Below are 16496 nucleotides of genomic sequence, written 5' to 3' on the forward strand. Positions count from 1 at the left end.
AATCAAGTATGGGAGGTCAGGGGTCTGAACATGAACAGAAACTTGTTAAAAAAGTTACCAACACATCTAACCCTGAACACTTGAAACATTTGAACAAATATTTTTCCATAGTAAACATGATTGAAGACAGAGCAAAATAACTGTAGGCTTCAAATTAAATACAGAATGTCAATTCTATATATCTTTGGTGAAATGAGGGAGGTTTATTCCACCCCTCACTAGATTTCTATCCTTCCTTCAGCCTCTCCTGTAAGTTTTTTAGTAGCTGCCAACTTATGATTCTTAATTTATTATTTCTCCAGAATAATAAACACCCAGCTGCCTTTTTCTTCCTCTTCCCTCTCACCTGTATAGGTTACTCCAGCTGAATAGCTGGCTCTTGGCTCTGGGTGTTTTTAGCCGCTCTCTGGTTTGGACTCATCCCCCTTTCCCAATTCCCGGTTTGAAAGACCTCTCTGTTCTGCTGAGGGGAAAATGGCCCTCTTTTATGAACTTTTGGCCAGCCTCCATTTAGAAACCTCATTCCCTCTCAGCTCTATTGGCTGACTATTGGCTGAGTGAAGTTGGCTACTAGTTGACAAGTTGTGGAAACTTCGCTTCTCCCATTCTGAGAGCCAGCACAGCTCTTCCCCCTTAGCTTAACAGCTCTCTGATTTTCTGTGATATTAATTTAGCAATAATTTATGCAGTTGTCAGCTAAATTCTGCTCTACCAAGATAGGCTAAATAGTTTAAAAATAAAAATGAAAATCAAATTCCCACCCATTAACTATACTGGGCGCCTTCCTGGAAGGCATCCAAGAAAATCCTTCCCTACCTTCACCTGAATTTCTTTTGTATCCTTACAATCCTTTTAACATATTCATTTAGCTTTCCAGTACTGCAACATGAGCAATTCACCATATCAGTGTTTTGAAACCACCTTTGCCCTCTCAGACACCTCTGACAATTAGAAGATAAGTTTTCCATAGTACTTTTGCGTTCAAGGTTATTACTGTAATTGCAAGACAAAGGCATCAAACCACCACATGTTATTCAGAGGCAGTTTTTCCCTCCCCAGTGCTCCAAGACAGAAAGGTACAGCTGGAGGCTGCTGCCACTGCTTTCCTTTGCGCTTGGTTCTGTGCCCATGCTCCTTTTCTGAATAGCCTGTATTTCCTGAAGTGGCAAATGAAGAAGCAGCACTCATGCAGAGTAGCAAGAGGAAAAGCAGGGCTCTTTCAACATCAAAAAACCTGATCTGTATAGCTCACAATGTGTGTGGCTAAAAGCATTTAGAGATTTTCAAGAAAATAATTAAGTAATGGGATATTTCTAAGGCATTGCTTTTCTATTTAAAGCCATCTCTAACCAAAGACTACCTATGGGTCAGCTTTGTGTTAATAAATTTTATTGAGGTTATAGCTGTCCTCCAAAATAGAGTGGTTGAACTAATTAAAGTTAATTACCACTGTACTGATAAGGAGGAGGGAAGTGTTATTTGATTTTCAAGACATGCCATCTCATTGCAGTGAGACAATGCAACAGAGCACACTTAATTGTGGTGTTTAAAGGGTCTGATTCTGCTTGATGACCTCCAAGCCTGAGACTTTGGGGTCAGCTTGATGTTGAAGGAATTTCAGACAATACAATTTACCTTTGGTTTGGTACTGAGTGAGAGGTCCTCAGCCTCAAGCCAAATCAATTTTTCTGAGAGATAATCAGAAAAAAAGAAATTTAATACTTCAACAGTGTTCATCTAAGAACATTCCAGAAAAGCAGCTTGCCATACAAAATGAACTGCCAACAAATACCTTTACACAAGTTTTTGCAATTTAACACAATTTTAAGCTTTTAAAAGCATATTGTTCTGCAAAATATTTTTGATTATGTAAATGCGTCTGTCAAAATAAACACTCCTCACAGCATTCTGGGCTTTTTAAAGAGCTGTGAAGAGAACTAAGTCTGAGTAAAGGGTAAATGGTGCAATTAAGCATTTATCACTTCCCTATGTCTTTGGGTACATCAATGGAGTGTCTCAGCAACGTTCTGTCATTTCTTTTCATCATTAGATTTTTTTTTTTTTTAATTTCAAATAAACACTTCAACTTGAAGCTACTTTAAATATAAAACATATTGTCAAATGTTCTCAAATACCCTTCAGAAAAGTGGGAGGAAAATAGGTTTTTCCTTGGACAGAAGTGTCAAGAAAAAATGATTTTCTATTTTCCCTAAAATACTTTCTTGGGACTACACATGGCATATGCAGAATTATACATATATAAAAAAATTAATAAAGGATATACATGAAACCTAAATAAAGAATTAAGGCACCCACATCTATGGTAGTAATAATTGCTTGTATTTATCTCAGTGCAACTCCATTTCACAACACAACACAAGATTATGTATAGAGTTGCAGCATTCATTTTCTTTGGAAAACTTTGACAAAATTACTTTCAAGATTTTTCTCTCTAGTGGGGCCTTAGTCTTGCTGAAGTCACTGCTATTGTTTAACAATTGTGAGAAAGCCTCCTATTTAAAGGCTAAATCAGGATTATTTAGCAAGTAGTTGATGGTGTCTAATAAAAACTTTAGTTCAAGAGTAGATAAGAAAAAAGAAGGAAAAACTCAGCACAGTCATGACTATTGTACCCACAAAGAAAAAAACATTTACCTTTCAACAGAAAATAAATAAGCAGTCTCATTATGACTGAAAAATAGATTTTAATACAATATTTAATAAGCATGAATAAAAATTCTGTGAAAAAATACTTATATAAGGTAATAATTGTAATACAGACCAGAGCATGTGACTAAATCCTGCTGAGCGATGTCAGCAGAAAAAAGGAGGGCTCACTCTGTCTGCTTGGGCTGGAGTCAGACCCAGGGCACCAAGGAGTCTTTGGAAGTGTTTGGCTTTCACAAAGACAAAAAATACCAAGAGGATGACAGGAGGCAGGTTGCTCTCAGAAATTGTAATGTTAATTATTTGGTCTTGTGAAAGCTGGCCCCAGCTAAGTATGGCAATACACTTTCAAAGTACAAGTTAAGTAATTCAAATTCCTCGCAGCCTTTGATATTAATAATTTGACTCAACAGATACAGCAGTCTCCAGACATGATTTTTCCTGTTATTCACATTATTTCTAAATCTGTCTCACAGAAATGACAAACTTGACAAGTCTTATGCTTTCTAACAACTTCCTCTGAGCTGGTACAAAAAGGAAGGTTGGCATACTGATTACTGTGATTTATTTTGACTTGGAGTATTTGCTCTTACCCATTACTCACATAAGTATGGCATTTACTTCATAGCTGAATTGGAAATTGCAAAGCACTACCTGTTTCATCTCTAGTATTGGCACAATGAATTGTATCATATGTTACTACCCCTAAACTTGGACCAATTTCCAAAACATCTTAATGTACCATACCTTTTTTCATTTATATTTTTGGTCAGAGAGGAAAAAAAAAAAAAAAAAGAAAAAGAATGTGTTCCTGCTCATCTCTGTTATATTTATTTAGCTGAAATAATCTCATGAGGGGTTTTATCACCAGCATGACTGTATCAGCATATCTGTTATTGAAAATTATAATACAAAATTTTAAGGTATCAGATGTACTGGGCATTTTGTTAGCACATTCACCGCTGAGCAAAAATACTGAGGCTTTTACCCTCATAAGTCACCTCACTGAATTTTCAATTTATTTTACCATTCTCTTCCTAGGCATATCCTTGTAATTTCCAAGTTTGAAGATATCTGAGCTGTACATGCAACTAAAGAAAGAACCAAGTTTTACAAGCTACAATTCTCAGTTGACACCAAAATAAGCACTTTTTAAGACTGGACACATACCTACAGCTGCAAATACCTGACAAACTGACTATGGACTTTTGAATGAAAGAATATGATCTTTTAAGCATAGTAGACCACTCAAATGTTTAGGTAGTTGATGTAAAAACTGGCTTAGATTTTTTAAAAACCATTTTGATTCTTATTAAATGTGTGCTAAATATGTTTCAGGAAAAATTGGTGGAAATATCAACCTAGCTTCCAGCTAAACATATTGAAACAACCGGAAAAAAGTTAAATAACTGTAGTTTTAGTTTGACAACTAGATGATACTGGGATTATCTCAATAGGCACACATGGATTTTTATATTTCTACAAATCTTATTTATTAAAATGTTTTGAAGCACACATTTAATCTTTACTATCTGGAAGTAAAGAAATAATTCTTGTCTCATTATTACTTTCAAGCTGTCCAGTTAAAACTTGGAAAATATGCACAGCCTAAATGGCAAAGCAGCATCTCAGTCCTCAGTAGCTTTTACATATATGAAATTTCTTGGAATAAGTCTTGGAAAGGGAACATTTATTTTTTAGGTTTTTTTCCTCGGCAACAGTGTAGATTTTACATTAAAAAAACAAACAAAAAACAAACCCAAACCTTAAAGAACAAACAGAATCAAATGATCTAATTCCTGGCTTGTTCAGAGCTATCAGAATATGGGGAGTTGGAAGGGGCCCATCAGGACCATGGAGTCCAGCTCCTGGCCTTGCCCAGAAGGACCCAATAGTCACGCCGTGTGCCTGAGATTGTTGTCCAAATGCTTCTTGAGCTCTGCCAGGCTTGGTGCTGTGACCACTGCCCTGGGGAGCCTGTTGCAGGGCCCAAGCACCCTCTGGGTGAAAAACATTTTCCTGGCACCCAACCTAATCCTCCCCTGACTCAGTTTCATGTCATTCCCTCATACTCAATTGCATTTGCAAGTCTCCCTAAAAGCAGAGTTTCATCTGAAAAAGCACAGAACAAATCTGCCAACTCCTGACAGGTTTGACAGACGTTTCTCCAACAGAAACAAGTGTCATAATAGCAGTGGTAAATAAGTGTATCTTGTGAGCAAAGGCCCCTTGGAAGGGCCAGGAAGCTGACATCTAGATGCTCATGCTTGTTGATTTTACCAGCCAATTCTGGACTCTGATGATGCATTACAGTATTATGTTTACACAGAACTTTATGACCAAATCTTTTAGTATAATACATCATCAAATCTCTGTTGCTAATATAATATATCCCTAGTTAATGTGCAAGAAATCACAGGAACACAGCCCACTTACTTTCGATGGTTTTGTATTAAATGACCTTAAAAAGATTAGCATTTCCAGTAATGAAAAGAAAACCTTTATTAAAGAAGCAGAGAATATATGCAACCAACATCTATACATCACTCTCAAACAAGGTTTGCAGCCTTACAATGTCCAGGAAAATGACATTTTGAGAATTCCTGTTCTATGATTGTGGAGGAACAAGACTCATCAAAATCTTCCTGCCAGGTTCCAGATACTTTTGTCAGTTTATTGGCTGGCTCTTGAAATCCAGTCTGGGTTTTGCAATCTTTTAAATTTTCCTTATCTCACACAGAGCAAAATATTCTAGCTTTTTCCCCCAAATATAGTGACAGATGAAATATAGAGAAGTATTTTCTTTTCAAACATTTTCTTGGAATAGCTTTTCCTGTATCTTGCATATTTCAATTTTAATCCTCATGTTGCTGAGTAGTGCTGAATATTTAATTTATGCTAACCTGTCACTTATTTTTTTCTCCCCATCTATATAGGTATGAATATTTATGAACAAAGCAGTAGCTGACCTGCACCTTGTATCATCTGAAAAACATATGCACACTGGGCAAACAGAATGAGAAGGGAAGAAGAGAAAAATTTCTTTTTCCATCTTTAGAGCACAAACTAAGCACTCTCCATAAGAATGGCATTAATGAAAAGGAACATGTTGTTCCTTATGGTAATTATTTTAAGCATCCCATCTAGAGGCTCAGGAAGCTCAGTTATTTCCAAGTCTGGAACAGGCAGAGTAAAAAGAGTGAGGAAAAGGACACGGAAAGAATACACACACCCTGAGTGACCAGTGATGTAGCTCAAGTCCACATCAAGGGATCAAAAGCTCTTGACTACTTTTAATTTCTTCCTCTTAGATATTCTTTGAAAGTGGAAAGGAATAATATGAAATTGCTAACTCACCACACATCACTTCCAGCCTCCACAGCAAGAGACCAACACTGAGGGCTATTCAGTATCAAATCAATGTCCTTCCCACTGGTGTTTCAAAGGGTAAACATTCAGGACATTGCGTGCATTGAAGAGGGATTAATAATTGAAATGCTTGAAAAGCCCCTGTGATGACCCACTTCTCTGGGCCTCTGCACTCCCCAGTCTCCAATGATTCCAACCAGTTTGTGTCTATGCAGAGCATCCACAAGTCCTTGAAGAAATACTGTCACATCTGGGAGACAAAGGACTCTTTCTGAAGGTTATGTCTTTTAATGAGGTACACTTCTAACACCTTCTGTGAACATTTCCTTGTATCCTCTCAAGCTATATAGTTTTAAGATATAATATTATTACCCAGAAAACTTACAGTTTTTGGAAATGTAGGAAGAGAAATACTAGGAATAAAGGATGAAACTCAGGTCACAGTGAAATCACATCACTGGGACTGTAAGCTTCCAGAACTCCCTCCTCACACACTTCCTGTGCCAGAACACAAACATCCTACATTTTTCACACTTCCCGATTTCCTCCTCCTCTTTAAAACATTTTATTTCATGAAAGTGTAATGAATAATGTATATAAAATACTGTTATGGGATATTGATTTACTAAGTCTGTGATGAACACAAACTCACTATGATCCACTGAGTAGGGTGAGCGGGAAACATTTTAGAGCTACTTTCAATGAGGAAAAAAAAAATCTGTAACACATCTCTAAAGGATTCACAGAAATGATTTGTAGCAAATCTATTAAGTCCTCCATCACAGCTCTCCAAGAACAGCATGCTTCCCTGCAGAATAGCTTCTGCTTCTTTATACAATCTACTCTGAAGTACCTCAGCAAAGACTGATACAGGGCTTTTACCAATACCTTTGGGAAAGTGCTCCACTCCATAATCTATTCTCACTGTCAATCATTTTTTCCTAATATTCATCCAATCTAAATTTTCACTTTAGTAATCCCATCGCATTACTCCCCTTGTGCTTCTGCGCTTTAGCATTTACACTCGTCAAATATTTATAGTTATTGTTCAGGAAAAAAACAGACCTTCTTCCTCAGCATATCAGTTTCTGTGCCTGAATGCTGTTGGCCTTCCTCAGAGTGCTGTATTGCTTTACACATTCCAAATAACTGTCAGAGAAGTCAATATTTGCTGTTGCTGGACAAAAACAGCCCAGAAAACTCCTTTCCTCATCACAGAGTTTTCTGTGAGCAAATGTTCCCTGCTGTTACATCACCAAAAAAGATTTATGGATCCAAATGTTCCAACTAGGAACCCAAGCAACAAGGCCTTTTACGGGGGGAAAAAATCCAATCCTCACATATAATAATTTTGGATACCTGCTCCTAACCACAAATTATTATTAATAAACACACTGTATTAACAAAAAACAACATATAATCAAAATGCCTTGAATGGTAATCTTTCCATTTGCATTTCAAATGCTTCAGAACAGATATTTTAGGACAGGAAAGTTATATTTGTTTTCTTCTGTCTCCTATCTTCTCTAGCACCTCTTAACTGCATTAGATGCCCAAACTCAGCCAAACATCCTGCACCTTTCACACATCAGAGACCATAGTCTATAATGACACTGTTACTTGAAATGTAAATGTCTTTGTGGTCATCAACATTTTCTCCTAGACTTTCTCCAATCTGCTTTCCATTCAAAGTCCAGGTTGGAAGGGACCTCAGACCTGCTGGTCTAACCTTTTGTGGGAGAGGGAGCCTAAGATTACCTAGCAACCTGTCCAATGGCATAATGAAAACTACCAGCACTGGGGACTCTGTTCCTGGGGAGGTTATTCCAGTGGCTGATCTCATTTTACTGTTTATTGCTTATACCAATATAAAATCTCTTTCTGGTGCAATGTGCACCCATTGCTCCTTGTCTTCTCCATGTTGGTCCCTGTGAAGAAAGGGCCTCTGTCCTATTTGTAGCTACCCTTTAAGTACTGGAACACTGTGATGAGGTTCCCCCAAGTCTCCTCTTTAACAGGGAGCAAAGACCCTACACTGCTTCAGTCTTTGCTCTTGGGGTAAATCATTCAGCTCTTCTGCTCATCTTTGTGTCGCTAATTGGGACCCTCTCCAGTCTTTCTACATATTTTTTGAGTTTAGCAGACCAGAACTGGGCACAGTACTCCAGGATATCCCTATGCCCCTTACTCAGGTGAATATTTCTTTATATAAACTTCTGAAGCTTTTACTAACCATCCCTGTAAAAGCTGCTGTGAAGAATTCATATTTGTGTTCCTCCCCCATTCATAGCTGTCATGTTTGACTTCACCTTTCAAGTAGTTATAACCACGGTGGGTTTTGGAGACTTACAATTCTTGACACATGATCTAATTCTCAATTTCATCTTCCCCATTAAGGCTGCTATAAATATTGGCCTTTCAAGTAACATCCTTTCAGCACATCTGAAGAATTCCAAAAGTTTGATTCCTCCTCAATCAAATTCCTTTTTTAAACCTGAAGAAAAACACGTGTTCTTAATCATTCTAGCAAAATACACGACGGTCCTGGATTTTGAAACTATTCTTTCACTGTGGATATTTTCTGTTCCTCCTGAAATTATAGCCTTAAATTAATCAGTAAATTGCATTTTTTTTTCTGATATGAACTCACTTTTTGGTCACTAATGATGTAGTCCACCAATTTTGCCCATTTTCATTCACTTTCATGTCAGCAAGAAACGGACTCAGGATGTCTCTTTTGGGATCCCCTACTTTCCATTCAGTGAGTCTGACTACTCTGTAATTTATGATTTTCCTTGCTAATTTGTTCAAAGTGCTACTCAACAGAGATGCAGGTAGTTAAAAACCTCCCATGAGTATCCTTTTATATGGAGTATCTTCAGAAGAGACAGAATTTCTTCCGCACCACTTGAAATATGCCTAATGTTTGTTTTGTTATGTTTCTTCACAGGAAAATCATTCACAGTTTACTAGCACAGTAAGTGTTTTTAAATATTATGGCAACCCATTTACTTCTTCCATTTCTCCTATACAAATTATGTTACAGTAATCTATACTGATCTAGTAAAAAATTACCTCATTAACTTCATCTGAACCCACTAATGAATTCCACATACTTCACACTTTTATAGGAAATTCACTTGCTCTTTCTGGACAATTTTTATGTACAGAACAGATGTTTCATGGATTTTTTTCTCACTTTTTGAATGTATAGGTCAATTTATATGTTTTAAGCAACATTTCCTTTACTTTACTTCTTGGCTACTTTAAACACCACATGACAAACCGCTCAGGATTTGATTTCAGGAAGTGAGTAACACATGTTCTCATATATTTTCATATTATTAATTTATATTACTTTAGTTACTCCTTCTAGCCTGAAAGATATTAAAGTGCCATAAAATCATTATAAATAAATATGTTATTCAATACAGTCTGATCAGTTAGACTAAAGACCATGAGATTTTTTTGAGTCTGAAATTTTTTTTTTTTGTCAAAGAATCAGTCTTCAAGATTTTCCACAGTAAAGTCTTGATATAGCTCCTACTAAGGTAAGCAGAAGTTACTGGCAATTACATCAGCCTGGAAATCAGGGATAATTAGGTGAAAATCTGTGTATCATTTGACCTAGGAGATGCAGGAAAAAACTACAAAGATGAAACAGCTGAACTTTGAATGCACATACTTAAAAGCCAGTAGTTAAAATTGGCATCATGCACCCAGATTCTAACTTTTTTTTATATTAGTGTTTATCAGGTCACTCTTCAAGAAACACAGGTGTATTTCGAAAAGAAATTGAAGCCTTGTAAATTAAAAGGAACCTAAATAGTCTAAATACCTCTGGAAAAATCTTGTATGCTCCTAGTGGATTATTAGGTAAACATTAACATTTAGAAGTGGAATCTGCACAGAAGAAGGATATTAAACTGAAAAAAAATGACAATGAAGGATGAGAAAAGTTAGAGAAGGTATGTAGAAGATCAGCAGTGACCAAAAGACTGGAAAACATAGTCCACAGAAAAAAAATACAAAGGATTCAAAACGATTGAGTTAACAATGAGGTGGAAAACTGTCACAGCACAAAAGTACCTATACGCAGCAGTGGAATGAAGTAGGTACCACAGGGCCCAAACACAAAGGAAAATAAAATGAAAATAGATCAATTCAGGTATAAAGACATATTTACAAAAGGGAGACCATTTCACTACAAGAAACATTTCCTGTGAAATGTGGTAGATTCTGTATTACTATATATATAAAAGTAAATATATAAAAAATGTGGGACAGTAAAAATAGTACAATGGCTATAATATTTGAGAAAAATTAGTTCAGCTAAACCCAATGACCTACTTTATACGGGAAGCCACGTTAGATTATGAGCTATTCCTTGAAAACTGTGACAGTTTAGATTAATCAGAGATTACAGAATAGGGACCATCTTCAAGACTACGAGTGTCAAGATTCCGCTTCATTTTTATGTGGATATAAAGGGGTCAAGGTAGCTACAGAAGTCAATGCACTTCCTTAGTGTTACCTGAATGATAATACAGTTGCCTACTCAAGCCTTGTGCATTTTTCTGCCACTACCAAGATAATCCACAGCTTCGTAAAATATGGGGCTTCAGCCATCCAAGGATTTCATAGCATTTTTCAACCTGGAAATATCCTTGCACATGATACACTGTAGGTGTCAGGAGAGAAGAAGTCGTAAAGAAGCAAGTGTTATGCAGCTACAGGTCAGGAAATGGGCTCTATCCAACATTCTGCAAACCAGCTTGACACTTATATTTGGAAATGTCAAGAACAGAGCTCAGACAGGTATGTTCCAGATTCCTCAGGAGCATAACATCTCCTTAAACACCTTGTTTATTTACCTAAAAGGAGAAAATGCTTCTCCTCCTTTAATTGAGATGATCTTTGAGTGTGATGTGTTAAAAGCAGCTTTGTTTTTTCCCTGTGGAACTCAAAGGAAGCATCTCCATTTTTAGAGTGGTGCCAGGGCCAACCCCAATTAAGATCAAGTGGTGCATTACAGAAATAATGTAAATAATGTAATTGATTCTACATGAATGATATATCAGGCTACAACTTTTATTGATAACAATTAATTCCTGGGCATATATCCACAGAAGCTCTGCCCATCCTCTGCTAAATCTCAGTCTACCAGCCAGCAACAAAATTTTCTTGCCAAGGATTCTCTCCTGCTAGTGCTGGATTCTCACACTGGCAATGTAAATCAACCAGTGTAAGTGTGAAAGCTGTCCTGCTTTCTAAAAAAATGAACAGAAATCCTCTTGGAAAACCCAACCTCCTCAAATTCAGACTTTCTGATGTCTTCCAGATTCCTGCATGTAACTCGACACAATGAAAGCAGGAAACAGTGAAATCTACTTGATGCTAAAGTGTACCAAATGCTGCAAGGGTCTGCATCCCAAAAACCAAATGGATAGACTACTTCCTTAAGAAATTTTGGGGTTTGTTTTTTGTTGTTAGTTTTTGCAGGTTTTTTGTTTTTCATGGGTGATAAACTATATCCAGGAACCTATTTCACATATAAAGTGAAAGCCATTGTACAAGCACTAACAGACGTAGAAACATTTCATTTTGTAGTACCATACTCCTGTGAAAGAAAGTGCTGGGCATCAAACTAAAATGGAACAAGCAGTTTTCCAGTCTGTAGCAAAGTCTGGATTTGTGCACTTGCTTTTTCACTACACTAAATACATCTGTGGAATTACAAAAAATAATCACCATACAGAGCAAGAACAAAATTCTGTTGCTAGTGTTTCATGTGTGTTGAAAAAGCGACCACAATCCATTACAACAAATGGCTAGAGAGAGAAAATAAAACAGCAATTAACAAATAGATTTGGAGCAGTTCCATCCTCAATAAACCAACACAGTGGAAAGTGAACAATTGATTCTTACAGAACATGTACCTAGTCTTGAGAGATCCCTCTTTTTCATCCATTTGGAATGATGTTGCTCTATCCACTTCCTATTAAAACCCAGATACATGTATGATTTGTGCTTTATAACCAGAACCAATGTTTTTCTGTTTTCATCTTAGGTATACAGCAGCCTGCAGAACTAGTACCAACAAATAAACTGCATCAATGCCTCAATTCTCAATTCAGAAGTGAAATGTGATATTTTGAAGGGATTCACTCCCTTAGCCAAGTATTCATCACTTAGGTCATACTGCACAGTACCAGTAACATCTTCAAGATTTTCTGCAAAGCACATGTATGTCAGACTTACACATAAAGCAACCTGTATTTTAATAAATTTGTTGGACTATTACACACACAACTTGGTAATTATCACAAATACTGAATATTATTTATTTCACTAATATTCATATAGAAATAACAAAGTTTTGATAAAGCTAACTCTATGATCATGATCTAAATATGAAGAGTTATAATCAAAGTTGGGAGGTCTGGTGTTCGTATCAAAAGGGTGCAGCATTGAATTGTAAATTTATTGTGCATTTGGACTATTCAAAATGTTTTCCTTGCAATTTATATGCCAGTAATACATAGTGTTAAACATCTAAAATTTATTCTTCATGTAAAGACTTAATATTTAAAGTTTTAAAATTTTAAACCTCTTCTGTTAAAGCTGACTTTCTACTCTGGTCTATGTTTATGTTTGGGTGGTACTTTTTATTATAGGTCTACCATTTATCTCAGAAAAAGATTTTTCAATTCATCGGAATTCCCTGGAAGTGGGGAATTCTTGTTTCTGCAGTCCATATCCAGCCAGCTATAAAGCATTAATCATTTCAAATTTGGCAGACTGCTAAACTAGTAAGGGAATGAATGTTCCACAGGCCTGATTACGTGTCACAGCTTAAAAGATCAGCAGCTTGTAGCAACAATGCCCATAATCTACTATTTCTGCAGCAAGGACTCAGGAATGAAAAGCCAAGACCACAAAGTAAAGTAACAATGCTGAATTGCTTCCCTGTGCCTTATTCTTTCTCAAGTTCCTCCTCTCTTTCCTCTTGCAGGTATTATATGAAACAGGATCTCCCCAAAACCTGGAGAGCAGGGAAAATACCTCTGAGTTAGGAAATTCCATATTTACAGTTCCTAAGGTGAGATTCCTATTTCAAGACATTAACTAGTTTTTAAAATTGCCACGTATATATTTAAGCATCCTCTACACAGGTTGAATTTTAAAAGCAAACAAGGGCAAATTTGGCAGTTGGTGGACCCTTGATGTCTACCTTTTCCATCCTCAATAAACATACTTTTACTGAAAGCAATTAGTTACACAGGAAGGGTCTTTGTGCCAAATATTAGACTTCATGCACAGCATACAAGACATTTCACAGCTCAATCCCTCCTATTTCCCTGTGCATCCAATTTGCAGCATTTGATGGACCCATAACAACACAGATATTTCTATTTGTGAGGCAACTCTAGAGAATGAAGTCTCACAAAGGAAAATAAGTTCTACCTGCTGGAACAGAACATCCATCTTACACCATTATCATCAGCATCTCTAAGAGCAGCCATGTGGCCACCTGGCAAAGGCACTATTGACAAAAATGTCACTCATGGAAAAGAGCTGCCATTCCTGATTCTCTGTAAGAATCTGAGCTCTGTTAATCCTTCAGGACATGTTTGCAAATGCACTCTTCACAAATTTATGGTCAATGAAGAGCAACATCTTTAAAACATGAGCTCTCTACTTGCTTTCCCTGAAATAAAGAAACAATCCATTGATTAGATAAAGCTACATATTTCCTTCTTTTCTAGATAGCCATCCAGAGAAATTGCAGCTAGGCCACCTTTAGAACAAATTATTGTTAAAGGTTAAAAGTTTGAAAAGGAAAAAAATTCACATAAAACTTATTATTTTGCTGTCTGCTGATATTTTCTCTTCTCCCCTCCAACTGTGGAAGCTATTTATGCTACATGTAACTTTAATTCCAAGAATGTTAAAAGCAGGATATGAGAGAAGCCCCTCTCTTCTTATGTTAAGTCTAGAGTTACCTTGTGAGAGACAGTAAATTTTCACTGACACAAATCTATTTTAATTAGAATTTCTATTTGCACTTTCGTATTACATTTCTTCTTCATTAGTTAATGGTAAAAATGTTATTAAAAATATTCAGATATGATCTTCATTTCTATTCACTGTATATTTAATGCTACTGAACTTGTCATTCAACACACCAAATAAAATACAGCAGAATATACACTCATTTCCTTTTGATTAACAAATGTGCAGTTTTTCCTTTTTTTTTTTTTTTTTTTTTTTAAACCATGGTAAGGCCAAAATCTCTCACTTGGAGATATTTCAATGCAGTACAACAGCTATTCCAGTCAAATAAACATAATTTCAGAAGTTGGGAATTCTTCATACTGCAACTCCATCTTAAAAGTTGCATAAATCAGCCTGAGATTTCACTCTATTAACTATGGAATTATGTGAGTCTAAAAATACAATCACTTCTATGCATTTTAAATATAACTATCCTGGAGCCATATCAGCTCTATATGCCAAGCTACTTAATCAGGAAATTAATAATTAAGGCATCCATCCATTATAATACACAAAGCCCAGGTAGCTGTGTGCATTTAATTTTTACAATTCAATCCTGTGCCACCTTTCAAAGCAATCTGCTCTATCTACTATCCTGAATAATGACACTTAACTGAAAGCAAAATAGATTTAATTCTGTGCCTTGAGATATAGGCATTCTTTTATAAACCAGTAATAGATGATGATAGAAGGAATAGTAGCATCTGTAGAATATGAAGCTTAAATACTTGTCTATTTTCTTTTGGTTTACAATGAGTAACAAAGCATTCAATAAGTAGATTTTGCTATCTCTAAGGTTACTTTTCATGAAGAGTGTTGCATAGACTGGAAAGAATATTTCAAAAGGCCATGATTTCCCTATATGAATTTACAAAACTCTGGGGAGGAAGGAAAGGTTCAAAGGGATCCTCATTCCTTTCCCTACTTCTTTAAGCAAAGGACTAGTATTGTTTTCACAGGTGCTTTAAGACTTTGTGAAGTAACTATAACAGGTCAAATGAAAAAAACCAAAACTTTATTAAGAGCGCTCATATTCCTCAAATCAGGAAGCCTGGGAAACCACAGAAAGAGTAACTTTCTCCAAAAAAGTGAAGAAAAACCCAACCCCATAGGTACTAAAATGACTATTGCTCTTACTGAAAGACAGAATGAGCTAAAATCTTAATTTTGTTTTATAAAACACACCACTGAGTGCACACTTACACTTATGTATTTTACATTTATGCATTTTTCAAAACAAGTCTTGTAATTTCACTTGAAATTATACTTTCTATTTTTCTTCCTTTTTCTTTCATCCTCAGTATGATATTCAATATATTGATATCAAAGAAAGAAGACACAAGCCATTGCCCCCATATTCTGAAGGCTCCACACTTGAGATATTCTATTTTATTTTCAACACCTTTCTCTGTAAATGGGCTTCCCTATAATAGAGCATATTTTAATTCCATACAGCTAACTTAAAAATCTAAAAAATCTACTAATTGGTATACACTCCTCATTCTAACACTACACTTTCCTAAATAGTGGTTTCCTTCTAAAATTACTTAATTTTTCATTTTTTTGCTTGGTTTTACAATTTACAGTGTTTAAAATCAGAGACTCTGTATTTCAAATTGGTATGTTGTGAACAAAAAATTGCTTTTATTTGCTATGCAGAGCAAAATTACCATATTTCAAGTTTGATGATTCTTTAACTGTCACCTTGATTAAAAGGCTCAAAAAACTTTCATTCTGGCAGTTCTAGTCAAAGTTTTTTAATCAAAAAATACAACACTCAGATGTATCATGAGTTACTTCATTCTTCCCCCTAAGTTACATGACACTAAAGGCATCTGATATGAATTTCAGGTGCAGTGGTCCAGCCAAGAAGTGACCATAAAACCACTGCAGGAATTACCTCTAGCACAACTTGAGTGAGATCTCCAAGTCCCTCTAGCTTTAAAATATTTAGAATCAAATGGTTTCAACAGAAAATAGTTAAGTATTTTCTGCATAAACAGCAGGAACATGTATAGGACACAGGATGATGCTTACAGAAAAATATATACTTGTGCTGTTTTGTCCATTCAAAAATATTAATGGATATTAATAGTAATATAATGTAATTATTGCCTTTTATATTAATTAATACTATATTAATATTAATATAATATTAATTAATATAATATTAATTAATATAAAAGGCAATAAATAGACAGTACTCTAAAATGTTGACATGAACTCCATGGGAATCTGCTAGCATTCTGTCAGTTCTTGTAACATGTGCAGAAATGAATTATAATTTAATATTTGAAAAAAAAATAGTTGCTTTGATCCTGGGAAGTCTGACAAACCCTCAGATTTGCTTTGTATGTATTTGAGTATTCAACATTTAAAAGCAGATGCCTGAAAGAAATATC

At 35.7% G+C, this 16496-nt stretch overlaps 1 protein-coding gene across 30 annotated transcripts in view; it reads right to left on the reverse strand.

Annotated features, from left to right (window-relative positions):
* NRXN1 (neurexin 1) overlaps window positions 1–16496 on the reverse strand; it is a 673398-nt gene that overhangs the window by 411930 nt on the left and 244972 nt on the right. The window contains exon 1 of one of the 30 annotated variants that reach the window (XM_038133396.1): window positions 347–557. The exons of the other annotated variants lie outside the window; for them this stretch is intronic. The gene's annotated coding sequence lies outside the window, so the exon portion shown is untranslated. Of the gene's footprint in view, window positions 1–346; window positions 558–16496 lie in introns of those variants that run through there. 30 annotated transcript variants of the gene reach the window in all.

Source organism: Motacilla alba, chromosome 3, assembly GCF_015832195.1.
Source record: "Motacilla alba alba isolate MOTALB_02 chromosome 3, Motacilla_alba_V1.0_pri, whole genome shotgun sequence".
NCBI lineage: Eukaryota > Metazoa > Chordata > Aves > Passeriformes > Motacillidae > Motacilla > Motacilla alba.